This window comes from Chiloscyllium plagiosum, chromosome 23, assembly GCF_004010195.1.
Source record: "Chiloscyllium plagiosum isolate BGI_BamShark_2017 chromosome 23, ASM401019v2, whole genome shotgun sequence".
NCBI classification, from domain to species: Eukaryota; Metazoa; Chordata; class Chondrichthyes; order Orectolobiformes; family Hemiscylliidae; genus Chiloscyllium; species Chiloscyllium plagiosum.
This window is the reverse complement of record NC_057732.1, coordinates 12416416-12434950: the sequence shown is the minus strand read 5'-3', so window position 1 is coordinate 12434950 and position 18535 is coordinate 12416416. Positions and strand designations below refer to the sequence as shown.

General features: G+C 42.1%; 1 protein-coding gene across 4 annotated transcripts in view; it reads right to left on the bottom strand.

The window, feature by feature from the left end:
• rerg (RAS-like, estrogen-regulated, growth inhibitor) overlaps nt 1–18535 on the bottom strand; it is a 90179-nt gene that overhangs the window by 29455 nt on the left and 42189 nt on the right. The window lies entirely within an intron of this gene.

The window sequence follows — 18535 nt, the reverse complement described above, 5'->3', positions numbered from 1 at the left end:
CAAAGTGGATAATCATACATTTATCCACATTAAACTGCATCTGACCACTCACCTAACCTGTCCAGGTCACCCTGTAATCTCCTAACATCCTCCTCACATTTCACCCTGCCACCCAGCTTAGTATCATCAGCAAATTTGCTAATGTTATTACTAATACCATCTTCTGTATCATTAACATATATTGTAAAAAGCTGCGGTCCCAGCACTGATCCCTGCGGTACCCCACTGGTCACTGCCTGCCATTCCGAAATGGAGCCGTTTATCACTACTCTTTGTTTCCTATCAGCCAACCAACTTTCAATCCAAGTTAGTACTTTGCCCCCAATACCATGCACCCTAATTTTGCTCACTAACCTCCTATGTGGGACTTTATCAAAAGCAGTCTTTTCAAACCATGTAATATGAAAGATTAGTCGCTTCAGCAGAAAGCACCAATCTGTTGGATCTTATTTCAATTTCCATGTTCCTGGGGACAGAATGCCAATCAACATACTGATTATAGATCACCGGAAATAGAACTCATCCTTTCAAAGAATAATGGGCAAGTGTCTACTTATTTGCTTATCAATAATCCTCTCCAAATTTGCAGGGATGTGGAGATTTAAAACTGCTGTTCATTAGCAACTCAATTTTTACTGAGAAATCTAGGCATCTTCCAGTCCACCTTTCCTATAGTGGGCATATTTCTGATCTAGTGACTGTTTATCTATAGCTTAAATTAGGACATTTGTTACAACAATGAATTCAATGGTTTATTATCTAAGTGCACTTTGATGATAATTCTGAGTTACAGTTTACAGTTATAAGGAAACAATTTGTTAGTAAAATACAACAGAAATTACCAGCACCACAAAGAAGAATATGCTCTTAATGTACTTCAATAACAGTTTATTATTGCTTTGACAGAAACATGGTAATACGTAAGCCGGACAACGCTAGTTATCCATCTTGACCTTCCAAAGCTCTCATGAGTTTGTTTTTCAAACTGTTAGACAAAATCAATTGTCCCCTAAGTGCTATTGGGGTTTTACTGAATGTTTTACCAGAAACCAGTAGGTTACTGAGCTTCTCAAAGCTGTTCTATCATTTGCTTATCTCATGGGTAATTTGTGCCACAATTCCATTTGCACATTCTCGCTCTGTATCCAGCGATACCCTTTCCCAGGAAAAATCTGTCGCCTAAAGTTGGGTAAATTTACATTAACCCAGAATCTTCAGGTATTTCTTTTTTTGGGGAATGAGTTCCAAAATTTCATTACGTTTTGTGTGAAAAGATTTAAATGAGTTAATTCTAGTTGTAATATTATCCCTTCTTGTTCTGGATTCCCTTCACAGATGGCAAAGCCCTCTGAATCAAACCTGCTGAACCCCTTTATTGTCTGAAACATCACAGTTGCACCAACTTTTGACATTTCTTGACAAAATTCAAACCAAATCCTCAAACAGTAACCCTTTAAACCCTGGCATTGCTTTGGTGAATCTGTGGCATATCCCTTCTGTGTATACATTTCCTGAGGTCATGTGTCCAAACCTGAAAAAATTACTCCTGGTTCTTCTCGACCAAGACATTATACAACTAAAAGCACCACCTTTTCATTCGTGAATTGTGATCCCTTTGAGATTAAATCTGATGCATCTTTCTCCTTAGTCTTCAGTTCTGTCTGAGCACAGTTCTGACCCACTGCATTTTGATCTTCACCACAGTTAGGGCAAAGTGACATTCACAGAATCCTTATAGTGTGGAAACAGGCCATTTGGCCCAACAAGTTCACACCAACCCTCCAAACAGTAATCCACATGGTCCCATTCCCCTACCCTATTACTCTACATTTACCCTTACTAATACACCTAATCTACACATCCCTGAATACTATGGGCAATTTAGCATGGCCAATTCACCTGACCTGCACATCTTTGGATTGTGGGAGGAAACCAGAGCACCTGGAGGAAACCCACGCAAACACAGGAAGAACGTCCAAACTCCACACAGTCGCCTGAGGCTGATATCAAACCCAGGTCCCTGGTGCTGTGAGGCAGCAGTGCTAACCACTGAGCCACTTTGCTGCCCTAATTATAACTAAAATGGGAACAAACCCAATATTGCAGTACAAACGCCCCTTTCTTGGCCATCTAGTCCTACAGTGGGAAATAGCCTACAGCTTTTAATAGAATCCCGACAGAAACAGGCCCTTCAGCCCAACAAGTCCACACAGACCCTCTGAAAAGTAACCCACTCAGACACATTCCCTTCCCCATATTTACCCCTGACTAATGCATCTAACCTTTACATCCCTAAACACTATGGGCAATTTCCCATGGCCAATTCACCTGACCTGCACACCTTCGGGCTGTGGGAGGAAACCGGAGCACCTGGAGAAAACCCACGCAAACACGGGGAGAGTGTGCAAGCTTCACACAGACAAGGCTGGATTCAAATCTGGGTCCCTGGCGGGACAGCAGTGCTAACCACTGAGCCACTGTGCCATCCAAAAGCGAGCTGCTGACTCAGAGATTGAGATATTACCCATCGTGCCACAAGATCTCCAACATACCATTAGTTTCCTCAATAATATTTTGTACCTTTTCTGCTCGGTGAAATTGTCATTCACAGAGAGCAGTGCAGGCTGGGTTGTTAAGTATGTTCAAAGCTGAGTTAAACAGATATTTGCTCAACCAGGCAGCCTAAGGTTTTGTGGGGGGGAGGTGGTGTAAGGTAGACAGTGTGGTTTGAGGTCACAATAATATCAGCTATGACTGTCTTGAAAGGCTCAAAATACTGAGTGGCTTATTCCTACTGTAAATTATTGGGTTCCAAAGCTCTCAACATTATTAAAATACTCCCATATGCCATTTTTTACTTATCCAGCAGTGGATAATGTCAAACTTCTATCACGTTGAACCTCATCTTAGTTTTGGTGACTCATTTAGTTAATTTATGTCTCTTATTCACACATCACACTTCATGTCACCTGCAAATTTAACTACACAAAGTTCTTCATCCTTTATAACTCAAGTGACTTTAGAGCAACAGGACCGCCATACAGCAAGACATATTTAGATTTATGATACACTAGGAGCACTCAGCATGCAAAAAAACCAAGAATGACAGAATAAAATGGCTTGTATCAATGGTTTGGCAGAAGATCCAAGAAAAATTAGAATTAGAATTTGGTTTATTATCACATGTACTCAATGAGTGCAGTGAAAAGTTTACAAAGTCACCACTTATGGCGCCATCTTAGGTACAAAGGTGCCAGGTACAGGATCTTAGGAATGAATTTAAAAAATAAAGAAATGAAATGTTCAGCATTACAGTCCTTTGCGCCATTTTAGGTACAAAGGTGTAGAACATATAACAGTACAGCACAGTACAGGTCCTTCGGCCTCAATGTTGTGCCAGTTTTCTATCCTCCTCTAAGATCAGACTAACCTACATATCCTTCATTGTACTATTATCTATGTGCCTATCCAAGAGTCACTTAAATGTCCCTAATGTATCTGACTCTATTCAGAGAGTGGTGGGTGCATTGAATGCAATGCCAGAGGTGGTAGTAAAGAGCTGAAAATGTGTTGCTGGAAAAGCGCAGCAGGTCAGGCAGCATCCAAAGAGCAGGAGAATCGACGTTTCGGGCATGAGCCCTTCTTCAGGAATGAGGAAAGTGTGCCAAGCAGGATAAGATAAAAGGTAGTAAAGAACCTACCTCTGACATCTCCTCTAAACCTTCCTCCAATTAGCTCCCTCATGATAGACATTTCCGCCATGGGAAAAGATCTCTGGCTATCCACTCTACCTATGCCTCTCAACATCTTGTATACCTCTATCAAGTCACCTCTCATCCTTCTTCGCTCCAATGAGAAAAGTCCTAGCTCCCTCAAACTTTCTTCATGAGACATGCCCTCCAGTCCAGGCAGCATCCTGGGAAATCTCCTCTGCACCCTCTCTAAAGCTTCCACATCCTCCCTACAATGAAGCGGCCAGACTTGAACACAATAGTCCAAGTGTGGTCCAACTAGGTCTCTATAGAGCTGCAGCATAACCTCACAGTTCTTAAACCAAATGCACCTACATATGAAAGCCAACACACCACAAGCCTTCTTAACAACCCTATCGACCTGGGTGGCAACTTTGAGGGATCAATGGACACGGACCCCAAGATCCCTCTGTTCTTCCTCAGTGCCAAGAATCCTGCCTTTAACCCTGTAATCTGCATTCAAATTCAACTTTGTAAAGTGAATGACTTCACACTTTTCCAAGTTGAACTCCATCTGCCACTTATCAGCCCAGTTCTGCATCCTGTCTATGTCCTGTTGCAACTGACAACAGCCTTCCACACTATTCACAATTCCACCAACCTTGGTGTCATCGGCAAACTACTAATCTACCCTTTCACTTCCTCATCCAAGTCATTTATAAAAATCACAAAGGGCACAGATCCCAGCACTGATCCCTGCGGAACACCGAGCTCCAGGCTGAATACTTCCCATCTACAACCACCTTCTGTCTTCTATATGCTAGATAATTCTGTGTTCAGCAGCCAACTTTCCCTGTATCCCATGCCTCCTTATTTTCTGAATTAGCCTACCATGGGGAATCTTAGCAAACACCTTGCTGAAATCCACATACACCACATCCACTTAGAGTCAGAGAGTCATAGAGATGTACAGCATGGAAACAGACCCTTCGGTCCAACCCATCCATGTCGACCAGTTATCCCAACCAATCTAGTCCCACCTGCCAGCACCCAGCCCATATCCCTCCAAGCCCTTCCTATTCATATACCCTTCCAGAACTGCATGCAATATTCCAACAGTGGCCAAACCAATGTCCTGTACAGCCACAACATGTCTTCCCCACTCCTGTACTCAATACTCTGACTGATAAAGGAAAGCATACCAAATGCTTCCTTCACTATCCTATCCACCTGCGACTCCACTTTCAAGGAGCTATTCTCCTGTACTCAATACTCTGACTGATAAAGGAAAGCATACCAAATGCTTCCTTCACTATCCTATCCACCTGCGACTCCACTTTCAAGGAGCTATGAACCTGCACTCCAAGGTCTTTTTGTTCAGCAACACTCTCTAGGACCTTACCATACGTTCTGCTAAGACTTGCTTTCCCAAAATGCAGCATCTCGCATTTATCTGATTTAAACTCCATCTGCCACTTCTCAGCCCATTTGCCCATCTGGTCCAGATCCTGTTGTAATCTGAGGTAACCCTCTTCGCTGTCCACTACACCTCCAATTTTGGTGTCATCTGCAAACTTACTAACTGTACCTCTTATGCTCGCATCCAAATCATTTATGTAAATGACAAAAAGTGGAGGACCGCTAATCAGTCTCCCATGGGGAACCTTTTTGAACACCTTATTGAAGTCCATATAGATCACATCTACTGCTCTGCCCTCATCAATCCTCTTTGTTACTTCTTCAAAAAACTCAATCAAGATTGTGAGACATGATTTCCCACGCACAAAGTCATGTTGACTATCCCGAATCAGTCCTTGGCTTTCCAAATACATGTACATCCTGTCCCTCAAGAAGGGCTTATGCTCGAAATGTCGATTCTCCTGCTCCTTGGATGCTGCCTGAACTGCTGCGCTTTTCCAGCACCACATTTTTCACCTCAGGATTCCCTCCAACAACTTGCCCACTACTGAGGTCAGGCTCACTGGTCTATAGCTCCCTGGCTTGTCCTTACCACCCTTCTTAAACAGTGGCACCACGTTTGCCAACCTCCTGTCTTCCGGCACTTCACCTGTGACTGTCAATGATACAAATATCTCAGCAAGAGGCCCAGCAATCACTTCCCTAGCTTCCCACAGAGTTCTCGGGTACACCTGATCAGGTCCTGGCGATTTATCCACCTTTACCCATTTCAAGACATCCAGAACTTCCTCCTCTGTAATCTGGACATTTTGCAAGATGTCGCTATCTATTTCCCTACAGTCTATATCTTCCATATCCTTTTCCATAGCACATACTGATGCAAAATACTCATTTAGTATCTCCCCCGTTTTCTACGGCTTCACACAAAGGCCACCTTGTTGATCTTTGAGGGTCCCTATCTCTCCCTAGTTACCCTTTTGTCCTTAATATATTTGTAAAAACACTTTGGATTCACCTTAATTCTATTTGCCAAAGCTATCTCATGTTCCCTCTTTGCCCTCCTGATTTTCCACTTAAGTATACTCCTACTTCCCTTATACTCTTCTAAGGATTCACTCAATCTATCCTGTCTATACCTGACATACGCTTCCTTCTTTTTCTTAACCAAACCCTCAATTTCTTTTGAGCATTCCCTATACCTACCAGTCTTTCCTTTCACCCTGACAGGAATATACTTTTACTGGATTCTCGTTATCTCATTTCTGAAGGTTTCCCATTTTCCAGCTGTCCCTTTACCTGCAAACATCTGCCTCCAATCAGCTTTTGAAAGTTCTTGCCTAATACCGTCAAAATTGGCCTTTCTCCAATTTAGAACTTCAACTTTTAGATCTGGTCTATCCTTTTTCATTACTATTTTAAAACAAATAGAATTATGGTCACTGGCCCCAATGTGCTCCCCCACTGACACCTCAGTCACCTGCCCTGCCTTATTTTCCATGAGTAGGTCAAGTCTTGCACCTTCTCTAGTAGGTACATCCACATACTGAATCAGAAAATTGTCTTGTACGCACTTAACAAATTCCTCTCCATCTACACCTTTAACACTATGGCAGTCCAGTCTATGTTTGGAAAGTTAAAATCCCCTACCATAACTACCATATTATTCTTACAGATAGCTGAGATCTCCTTACAAGTTTGTTTCTCAATTTCCCTCTGACTATTAGGGGGTCTATAATACAATCCCAATAAGGTGATCATCCCTTTCTCATTTCTCAGTTCCACCCAAATAACTTACCTTACCATAAAATTGGTAAAACACAATTGAGGCTTTTAAAAGAACGTGTGTTAAATGTCATAGACACTGACAGAGGGGATCCAGTGGAGGTGCTAACAAAGTGCTATCAAAGGAAAGGTGAGCAGCCCTCTGCATTTGCGGTTTTGGGTAGTGTTTCAGGTGCTATATGGCACAGCCTTGGACAGTAACAATCTGGAGGAAGAGGTTGGGAACCGTTGGCTGAGAATGCTGGTGTCGCATGGCACTAAGGAGTCAAAGAGGGCACCAGAACAGTTTTATCCAGCTGATAACACACACACAGTGGCCTAGATGATCAAGAAGATAGTTATGGCATGGGAAAAGAAAACAACAAAATTACCCAGGGCCTCTGGGGTAAAGATAATGTCTGTCTGAGGTCATACAGCAAACTGGAGAAATGAAGGGGGCACTCTCATGCAGTTTAATTTATTAGTCCTACCTTGTCCCTGCCTGCCCTGACTGTTTGACTCACTTCTGTTCTCAGCTGCACCCGTCTCAGTTCGATCTCTTTCCTCACTATCTCCCTGGGTCCAAACCCCCCCACCTTACTAGTTTAAATCCTCCCAAGCAGTTCTAGCAAATTTCCCTGCCAGTATATTAGTCCCCTTCCAATTTAGGTGCAATCCGTTCTTCTTGTACAGGTCACTTTTACCCCAAAAATGATTCCAATGATCCAAAAATGTGAATCCTTCTCCCATACACCAGCTCCTCAGCCATTCATTCATCTGCTCTATCCTCCTATTCCTGCCCTCACTAGCTCGTAGCACTGGGAGTAATTCAGATATTACTACCCTTGAGGACCTCCTTTTTAAATTTCTGCCTAACTCTCTGTAATCTCCTTTCAGAATCTCAATCTTTTCCCTTTCTATATCATTGGTTCCAATGTGGACAATGACCTTTTGCTGGCCCCTCTCTCCCATGAGAGCATTCTGCACCCTCTCTGAGACATCCTTGATCTTGGCACCAGGGAAGCAACACACCATTCTGCTTTTTAACTGCTGGCCACAGAAATGTCTGTCTGTACCTTGGACTACAGAATCTCCTAACATAATTGACCTCTTGGAAGCCGCCTTACCCCTCGTTGCATTAGAGCCAGTCTCAATACCAGAAACGTAGCTGTTCTTGCTACGTTCCCCTGACAATCCATCACGCCCAACATTTTCCAAAACAGCATACCTGTTTGAAATGGGTATATCCACAAAAGACTCCTGCCCTAGGTACCTACCTCTCTTACCTTTCCTGGAGTTAACCAATCTATGTGACTGTATCTGAGACTTTCCCTCCTCTATCTTCATCAACATGTTTTGTCACATCCTCAAAGAATTCAGTGAGGTACAAAATCTAGGCATAAAATCTTAGGAACAAATTGGAAAAGAAACAAACTGCTCAGCATTACAGTCCTTCAATCAGACTGAGTCAAGGCTCCAGACCACGCCGAAGGCTTGGGCATACTTGAAGAATGGAAGCAGCTAAAATACCTTGTCGCCCTACACTCAGAGGTACCCAGAACAGGAGCTAGAGAACACCAAGGAATTGCTGGATAGCAAGAAAGATAAATGACAAGATTGAAGTGAATTCATTCAGCTCTATCACTGCTGCTGAACTCTTACATAATAACCTCGGTTACCCAAATATCAATTTCAGATTATCCGAACAAGATCTCAAGATCCCATAAAAATGTTATCTGCTGTCCAAACAATCAGTTATCCAAATAAAATACTCTCTGCCCGTCTTGCTTGGATAATTGAAGTTGCTCTGTATATGGGAATTTACTTGCAGTAATAGAAGTAATTGTAGTTATAGCAGCACTTCATCCAAGCTACTGTGGCCCCAGCAAAGACCCTTAAGAACATTTACAAGTCATGTCCAACCATTGCAAAAATTACCACAAGTTTGCTTCCAATTTAGCATGGCTCTTATTCATGTTTTTACAGTAATCTCATGTGTAGAATCTTCTCAAATGTCTTCTGGAAGTTCATATAGACGATATAAATTAACATTCCATTATACACCAAAGGGTACACTGGAGAATGCTTCGAAAATTTCAGTTGGATGAGGCAGATATTCACCCTTCACAAATTCATTTTAACTCATTTTGTTCAGCCTATACCCTCAATCACTTTGGCTCTCTGACAATAGATTCCAGTAATCGCCATAAATTCACGTTAAACTGATAGGTCTGTAGAAACTTGATTTCTTTCTCAGCTCCTTCATGAATAACATGAGTGACAGTTACAATTTTCCAAGCCAGAGGCACAATTCCTAAATTTAGGGAGCTTTGAAAATTATGACTAATACATCAGCTATTGCACCATCTTTTATTTTAATCATATCCTCGGGTAGAAACAATTAGTTTTGCTCGAAACTTTGAAATTCTTTTCTGATCTTCCTTTTCTGCCAATAATCCATTCTATAATTCTGTACACTTCTTACAAAAAAAGAATGCATTGCTTTTGTTTCTTTTGAATACTTAACTTTAAAATCTATTGCCTATCTCCAAGTGCATGAGAGAAGAAATTTCCCAGGGCTAATTGCTCCACATTTTTCTTCTCGATGATAACAAAGTCCCAGGATAAACAATATATTCTTAATTAACCTTTGTTGCAATGAGACCAAACTGAACGCAGTGTTCCAGAGGCAGTTGGACAGGACAGTAGTTAGATGCACCAGGTTCTTAACCAAAGCTTTAAGTTTGAAACTTTCTTTAACACTGGTATTTTCTGCACGATGTCATCTGTCTTCCACTTTTGGTGTTTTAACAATTCGTTCAGAGAACTGTTGAGATTTCCTGGAGTGGTTTAACCATTATGTTGTCAATAAGGTTAGAATTTGCCAACAGGTTTAGAAAAGGTTTGAAACATAAATGATTGCATCAATCTGCTTGGAGTCAACAAGTTATGGCAACCAGCAAATTACCGCGCTAATGTTCCTTAAAGCAGACATTAGTTGATAAATTGCATGTGTTGTAGTGTAAGCCAATCGTAAGAAAGTTTTGTGAAAGAAAGCCTGCATGTAAACAGTCTCAACTGAGATTCAATCTTTCTAATTCAGAATTAGATTTACCTAAGCAGTAACGAAACAATTATTACTGGCTTTGCACAAAACCCAAGCCATTGAGAAGGTGAATGAATGAATAAAAAAGACAAAGATTTCTTGATTGCTCAATTCTTTATTTATTTAAACTTCAATCAGTGGCTTTCCTTCTTTGAGGGCACTGCAGGTCCATATGACTTTCACTGGTCAATCTCAATTACACAAAGACTGGCTCATATTTAACTTCACGTAAACATTTTCCAGGAGTTAGTTCCTTCTGTTGATATACCAAGTGGACATGATTCCTCAAAAGTGACATAAACTATTCACAAAGGTTGTGAATAGGTGAGATAGATACAACAGTGAAAAGGTAATGATGAACTAATATTGAACACCAGCGAGAGCACTGTCAGAGATATGATACATAGTTTTGTGTAACCTATTAGAGAAAGGAAATCAAAGCCACAAAGAATGCACAACAGATTCATCAAGATAACTGGCACTTGCAAGGGAAGGCTTGAGATGGCATAACTAAATCTAATGGAGTAATGAAGGTCAATAGCAGATTTGATTATGAAATATAAAGTTTCTGTTTGGGGTGTCAGCATTAAGAAATTATAATTTTAAAATGATGGCTAACGATTGAGAATACAAGGTACCTTAGCAATCTTGGAACTTAGCAAAGAAATTTATTTGAACACAGGGCTGTCCAAGCAGGGAATGTTTTATAACCAAGGGTTGTTGATGCAGGGCAAGTTTTATTTTAATTGAAAATTTGAGAAGTGCTTAAAGCAGAGGAAGATGCAAGACTAGTAGAAAAAAGCAAGGCAGTGGAATTAATGTTCATTACCCCAACATTGAGACAGCATGGACATGTTTGACATCCTGACCTCCTTCAGTCTTCTCATCAGCAAAGGGGCAAGAAAATCTGCTCAGAAAATTAAAGTTTCCAGGTTCTTGAATCTTTCTCAAGAACTTAGATTTGATCTGCCTCCTTGGAGGAATAAGTCAGAATTTAGAATTTGCAGTAATATGAATTTATGCCAAACAATTACTGAAAATTCACAACTTTGGAATTATACTTATGTCCAACATCATAAAAGAATTGGGTAAAAGCACACAATCTTCATAAATTGTACATTGTCTACGTTTTTTATTCACCCATGGGATATGGGCATTGCTGGTTGGGCCAGTATTTATTAGGTAAAAACAATGACTGCAGATGCTGGAAACCAGATTCTGGATTAGAGTGGTGCTGGAAAAGCACAACAATTCAAGCAGCATCCAAAGGGATTTTCCTGCTCCTCGAATGCTGCCTGAACTGCTGTGCTTTTCCAGCACCACTCTAATCCCCAGGCCAGTATTTATTGTCAATCGCCAGTTTCCGTTAAGAAGGTAGTGGTGAGCTGCCTTAAACCATTGCAGTCCATGTGCTGTGGGTTAACACACAATGCCATTAGGGAGGAAATTCCAGGATTTTGACCCAGCAACAGTGAAAGAATGGTGAACTATTTCCAAGTCAGGATGGTGATTAGCTTGGAGGGGAACTTGTGGGTGGTGGTGTTCCTATGTACTGGCTGTCCTTGTCCTTCTAGATGTAAGTGAACATGGCTTTGGAAGATGCTGTCTAAGGATCTTGGGTGAATATCTGGAGTGAATGCATCCTGTAGATAGTACACATTGATGCTACTGAGCATTGGTGGTAGAGTAATTGAATGCTTGTTGATGTGGTGCCAAACAGGCTAATTTGTCCTGGATGGCGTCAAACTTGGGGCTGTTGTTGGGGCTGCACTCATCCGGGCAACTGGAGGGTATTCCATCACACTCCTGAGTTGTGTGTTGTAGATGGTGGATAGGCTTTAATGGGCCAGGAGATGAGTTACTCACCATGATATTCCTAGCCTCTGACTTCCTCTTGTAACCATTGTGTTTATGTGGTGATTCCAGTTGAGTTTCTGGTCAATGATAACCCCTAGGGTGTTGATAGTGGAGGATTCAGTGATGGTAACACCATTAAGGGTGGCACGGTGACTCAGTGGTTAGCACTGCTCCCTCACAGCGCCAAGGACTCGAGTTCAATTCCAGCCTCGGGTGACTGTCTGTGTGGAGTTTGCACATTCTCCCCGTGTCTGCGTGGTTTTCCACCCACAGTCCAAAGATGTGCAGGTTAGGTGAACTGGCCAGACTAAAATCCCCATAGTGTTCAGGGATGTGTCAGTTAGGTGCATTAGTCAGGGGTAAATATAGTGTTAGGGGGAATGGGTCTGGTTGGGTTACTCTTCAGAGGTTCGGTGTGGACTTGTTGGGCAAAATGGCCTGTTTCTACGCTGTAGGGATTCTGTTATTCTATGATTGAATGCCAAGGGGTGGTGATTAGATTGTCTCTTATTGGAGATGGTCATTGCCTGGCATTTGTGTGTTGCGAATGCTACTCGCCACTTGTCAGCCCTCGCCTGGATATTGTCCCGATCTTGTTGCATTGAACATGGACTGCTTCAGTATTTGAGGAGTCACAAATGATACTAAACATTGTACGATCATTGGCGAACATTCCCACTTCTGACCTTATGAATAAGGGAAAGTCATTGGTGAAGCAGTTGAAGATGGCTGGGCCTACAACATTACCCAGAGGAACTCCTGCAGAGATGTCCTGGAGCTGGGATGACTGGTTTCCAACAAACATAACCATCTTCCCATGTTCCAGGTTTGACTCCAACCAGTGGAGAGTTTGCCCCCCGATACACATTGACTCCAATTTTGATGCCACAATCGGTTGAATGCAGCTTTGATGTCAAGGGCTTTTACTTACACCTCACTCTGGAATTCAGCTCTTTTGTCCATGGTTGAACAAAGGAGCTGAGTGGTTCTGGTGGAACCCAAACTGGACGTCACTGTGCAGGTTAGTGCTGAGCAGGTGCTGTTTGATAGCCAAGAGTCTGATGCTGGAAAAGCACAGCAGGGCAGGTAGCATTCGAGAAGCAGGAGAATCTACATTTTGCTCAGCAGTCCTTCATCAGGAATAAGGTCATTCCTGATGAAGGGCTTATGCCCGAAACATCAACTCTCCTGCTCCTCGGATGCTGCCTGACCTGCTGTGCTTTTCCAGCACCACACTCTCAACTCTGATCTCCAGCACCTGTAGTCCTCACTTTTTCCCAGGAGCTGCTTGATAGCACTCTTGATGACCCCTTCCAACACTTTACTGGTGATCGAGAGTAGACTGACAGGGCGGTAACTGGCCATGTTGGATTTGTCCTGCTGTTTGTGTACAAGACACACCTGGACAATTTTCCACATTGTCGGGTGAGTGCTTGTGTTGTAACTGTTCTGGGAGAGCTTGGCTAGGGGAGCAGCATGTTCTGGGGCTAGTCTTCAGTACAATTGCTGCAATGTTGTCAGGGCCCATAACTTTTGCGGTATCCAGTTCTTCCAATCATTTCTTGATATCGTGAGGAGTGAATTGAATTGAGTGAAGACTGGTATCTGTGATGCTGGGGACCACTGGAGGAAGCTGAGATAGATCATTCACTCGGTACTTCTGCCTTAAGATTGCTACAAATACTTCAGCCTTGTCTTTTGCTGATGTGATAGGCTCTTCCATCACTGAGGATGGGGATATTTGTAGACCCTCCCCTTCCAGTGAATTGTTTAATTGTTCACCATCATTTGTAACTGGATGAGGCAGGACTATAGAGGCTAGATCTGATCTATTGTTTGTTGAATCGCTTATTTCTGTCTGTCTATCACTTGCTACTTATGCTGTTTGACGTGGAAATAGTTCTGTTTGATAGTTTCAACAGGTTGACATTTCATTTTAGATTAGATTAGATTCCCTATAGGGTGGAAACAGGCTCTTCGGCCCAAGAAGTTCACACTGACCTTCCAAAGAGTAACCAACCATTCCCCTCTGACTAATGCACCGAACACTATGGGCAATTAAACATGGCCAATTCACCTGACCTGCACCTCTTTGGACATTGGGAGGAAACAGGAGCACTCAGAAGAAACCCATGCAGACACAGGGAGAATGTGAAATTCCACACAGTCGCCTAAGGCTGGAATCGAACCTGGGTTCCTGGCTCTGTAAGGCAGCAGTGCCATCCACTGAGCCACCATGTCACCACATTTTAAGATATGCCTGATGCTTCTGTCATTCCCTCCTCTACTTTTCATTGAATCAGGATTGATCCCCTGGCTTGATGGTAATGGTTGAGTCGGGGATATGCCAGACCATGAGGTTACAGATTGTGGAGTACAATTTTGCTGCTGTTGATGACCGACAGCATCTCATGATCTTGAATTGCTAGATCTGCTGGAAATCTCTCCCATTTAGCACAGTGATAGTGCCACGCAACATGATGGAGGGTATTCTCAATGTGAAACAAGGCTTTGTATCCACAAGGCCTGTGCGCTGGTCACTCTTACCGATATAGTCATGGACAGATGCATCTGCAGCTGGCAGATTGATAAAAATGAGATCAAGTACGTTTTTCCCTCTTGTTGGTTCCTTGACCACATGCTGCAGACCCAGTTGAACAGCTTTGTCCTTGAGGACCCAATCAAATCAATTGTCTGGTGCTGTCCCCAATGTACCTCATTAACTGGCTGCAAGCAAAAGTGTGTCGTCATTATAATCTCTTTGCTATAACACAACCCAAATGTCTCTAGTGTTATATTGTGCATGCAATTTGCCAATAGTAATGTAGCTGGAGATGCTGAGAGGCTATTTCCCTTCCTGAAGATTTTGGAGCTCGAGGTGACAATCTCAGGATGGGGGCTGGCCAATTTGGACTGAGATGAGCTAAAAGTGCTTCATTTCCAAATTCACTTTAAAAAACCTCGACCCTACTGATCTGTGGCCCCCTTAGTTCTTGAGTATATTCGTGACAAAAATCATGGATTTTTGAAGGCAAGGGATTCGAGTAATGTGACAATCAGATGGAAAAATAGAATTGAGGTGCACCAACCATGACTTTCTTGACTGGTGGAACTGGCTCAAGGAATCATAAAGACAACAGCTACTCTTGTATTGTTTGTTCTTTTTTACTTCCTACAAGATCTGCTGGCATGCTATAAACAGAGAATAAAGATTGTTTTCTTGACTATGCCACGGCCAGCAAAAATAGCTAACATAGTCCTACAAATGAGTTCTTATCTCATGTTATTACATTCTGAACACAAAATACCACCTTCATTACAATAGAACAAAAGGAGTTTCACATCAACAGGTTAACTTGTCTGTTACGTGTACTGCATGAGGTCCTGAGAGAATAAATAAAATGGATGAAGAAAATACGATTACAAATTCTAAGAAATACTCTAGAATTATTGGTATCAAGGTGACAAACTATAGGAAAATAGTATTTGGAAAGCTCAAAGGAAAATATGACAGTTTCATCATATTTATCATCTTCCAGTAAGAACTCTCTAATCCAAATGCAACTAAACCAAAGGTTGAATTAGACCTCTCTGCTTTGTTGTATAGCTGTCCGAACCACTGCCAGAAAAGGAAAATATTTGGCATGCAGCTTTCTCTACTCCTACGTTAACAGAGATCTGGCAATTTTTTTATGATGGAGTAATAAGTTCTAACTATTTCCTGGGTCTATAGGGATTGTTACTGGATACATATATTTAATAAAGGTCGATGACAAAGTGTTTATGATTACATGACATCACTGTTCAAAACAAGATTGACTCCAATACATTTGACTTCACTCCGTCAAAGTGGAGTGAGGAGTCCCTCACTTACTGGTTCTTGGGTTTATAATGTGGGCTACAAATGGTCTGTCTTCAATGTGGACTTAATGTCGCACAAGGGGAAAAAAAATCAAACTGTCTCTGCCAATTGCGAAAATCCTTGCAACACAAGGATGGAAAAAAAGCATAGCATAGATTTTAGACAAGCAACAAGAAGAAAGAAAGAAAATGTAATGGAACAGTATGAACAGTGTGACTGGAACAGAACGTAACAATACTAATTGTTTAATGGTGCTGTCAATAGTACCCTTCATCGTGAGTGGACAATGTTCCTACTTTTATGTTGTTATAAATACAGAAACGTACACCATTCATTTCAGATTGAAAAAGACCACTGAGTCTCAAATAGATTAGTACTTTCTCAAGCAATCATAATTCTATGTGGAGATATTCCAAACATGGATCGCTGATTTAACTGCCTATCCTATACTGCCTAATCCTGACCTGATTAATTTTTTAAGTGATGTTTTAGTTACACTTATCTATCTTATTTAGTACTTTATCTACCTCAGAGCAATGCTTACTGCCACTCCTTATATCATTCTTTCAAAGCTTAATTTAAACCAACCATTCCTTAGATTGGGATCATTCCTATTACTTTATCCCTATCCCCACTAATCCATGAAGTTTCCTTTTGAAGCAGACAAACTGATTGAACAGCAAGAATAGTTTGGCCAAGGTGGTATTAAGTCTCACGATAGCTTTTTTCAACTCTGGCTAAGTAACCCAACGCACTCTTAACTTTCCAAATGCTTCGTGACACTGTCTTACTAAATAAAAGATTTAAGTAATTTTTTTAAAAATTTAAAACAAAGCAATGCCTCAAATCTTTGCCAGCTAGATGGAAATAGCCAGAGAAACATCTGGAATAATAACCGAAATCAAACATTCCCAAATTCATTTTGCAGGTGCTCTTGATATGTGGCTGGATCATCACAACAGGAAAAATCCTAGCCTTGCTCAGAAGTCTGACAGCAACTCCACACATTTGCAACTTCCCCGTTTCACAGAAAGTGTGATTGATTTCATGACCTGTCTTTGGCACCATGCAGCAAGTGAATCTCTGAAAGGTACAGATGCTCAACATATATTTAATGGGGAGAAAACTAAGAAAATCACAGAGTGTACTTTTTATAATTCATTCAGGTAGTGTGGGCTTTGCTGGCTGGGCCAGCATTTATTGAGAGATATTTAATTGCTCATCACCATTCACGATTGGATATGTCAGGACTGCGGAGCTCAGATCTGATCCATTGATTGTGAAACGACTTGGCTCGGTCTGTCTATCTATCAATTGCTGCTTGTGGTGTTTGGCATGCAGCTAGTCCAATATTGTAGCTTCACTAGCTGATACCTTATTTTTAGGTGCGCCTGATGCTGCTCCCAACATGCCCTTCTTCATTCTTCACTGAACCAAGGTCGATCTCTGGCTTCAAGAGTGCGGTGCTGGAAAAGCACAGCAGGTCAGGCAGCATCCAGGGAGCAGGAGAATCGACGTTTCGGGCATAAGCCCTTCATCAGGAATGAGGCTTGTGGGCTGAGGGGCTGAGAGGGGGGGGTTGGGGTTGAGGGGAAGTAGCTGTGAATGTAATAGGTAGATGAAGGTGGGGGAGAAGGTGATAGGTGATAAAGGAGGGTGGAGCGGATAGATGGGAATGGTGATGGATAGGTCAAGAGGGTGGTACGGAGTTGGGGGCTTGGGACTGGGATAAAGTTGGGGGGGAGGGGAAATGAGGAAACTGTTGAAATCCACATTGATCACGTGTGATTGGAGGGTCTCAAGGCAGAATATAAGGCATTCTTCCTCCAGGCATCAGGTGGTAAGGGTTTTGAACTCTGGCTTGACAGTACTAGAGTGGGGGTTATGCCAGGAAATGGGAAGGCAGATTGTGATGGTGTTCACTTCTCCTGTGCTGATGATCTACACTGCGTCATGGATGCCCACACTTGATTTGCAAGGTATGTTCAAAATCTATCCCAAATACCACAGTGATATTGCCACACAATATCATGAAGGGCATCTTCAATGTGGAAACAGGATTTTGCCTCCACAAGGACTGTGCAACAGTCACTCCTATTGATACTTCTTGTTGGGTCCTTCACCACCTGCTGTAAACCAGTCTAGCAGCAGTGTCCAACAGGACCTGACCAATTCAGTCAGTAGTTGCATTGCTGAGCCACATTTCATGGCGGATATTGAATTTCTTCACCCAGAGGACATCTACACTCTTGCCACCCTCAGACCCCTCCTCCAGCGGATGTTTAACTTGTACTGAATCATCAGCAAAGTCCATCTATGGAAATCAGCAGGAGGTTTCCTTGTCCATGTTTGACCTGATGAGTTGAGACTTCATGAGGGCTGGAGTCAATACTGAGGAATCCCAGGGCACCTCCCTCTCAAATGCATACCACTGTAGCGCAACGTCTGTTGGATTTGTCTTGCTGGTGGGACAAGACACGTTCTGGAATAGTGAAGGTGTTCTCTGGAATATTATCTTGAAGTTACAATTCCGTAAGTCAAGCTGTTGAGTAGCCTGTAAGACTGCTTGCCCTATTTTGGCGCTAGCTCCAGATGTTAGTATGGCAGACTTTACAATGCCAACAAGGCTGAGTTTGCCACAATCACTTCAGGTGTCTAGGTCAATGCCAGATAATCCATCTGGCTTCATTCTTTTCTAGCGATTGATATAACTGTATAATTTGTAAGATCACTTCAAAGAGCAGTTAAAAATCAGTAACATTGCTGTTGGTCTGGGTAAGTCAAACTGGGTAAAGAAGGTAGGAAATATTTAGTTCACTAAAGGACATTTGTGAACAA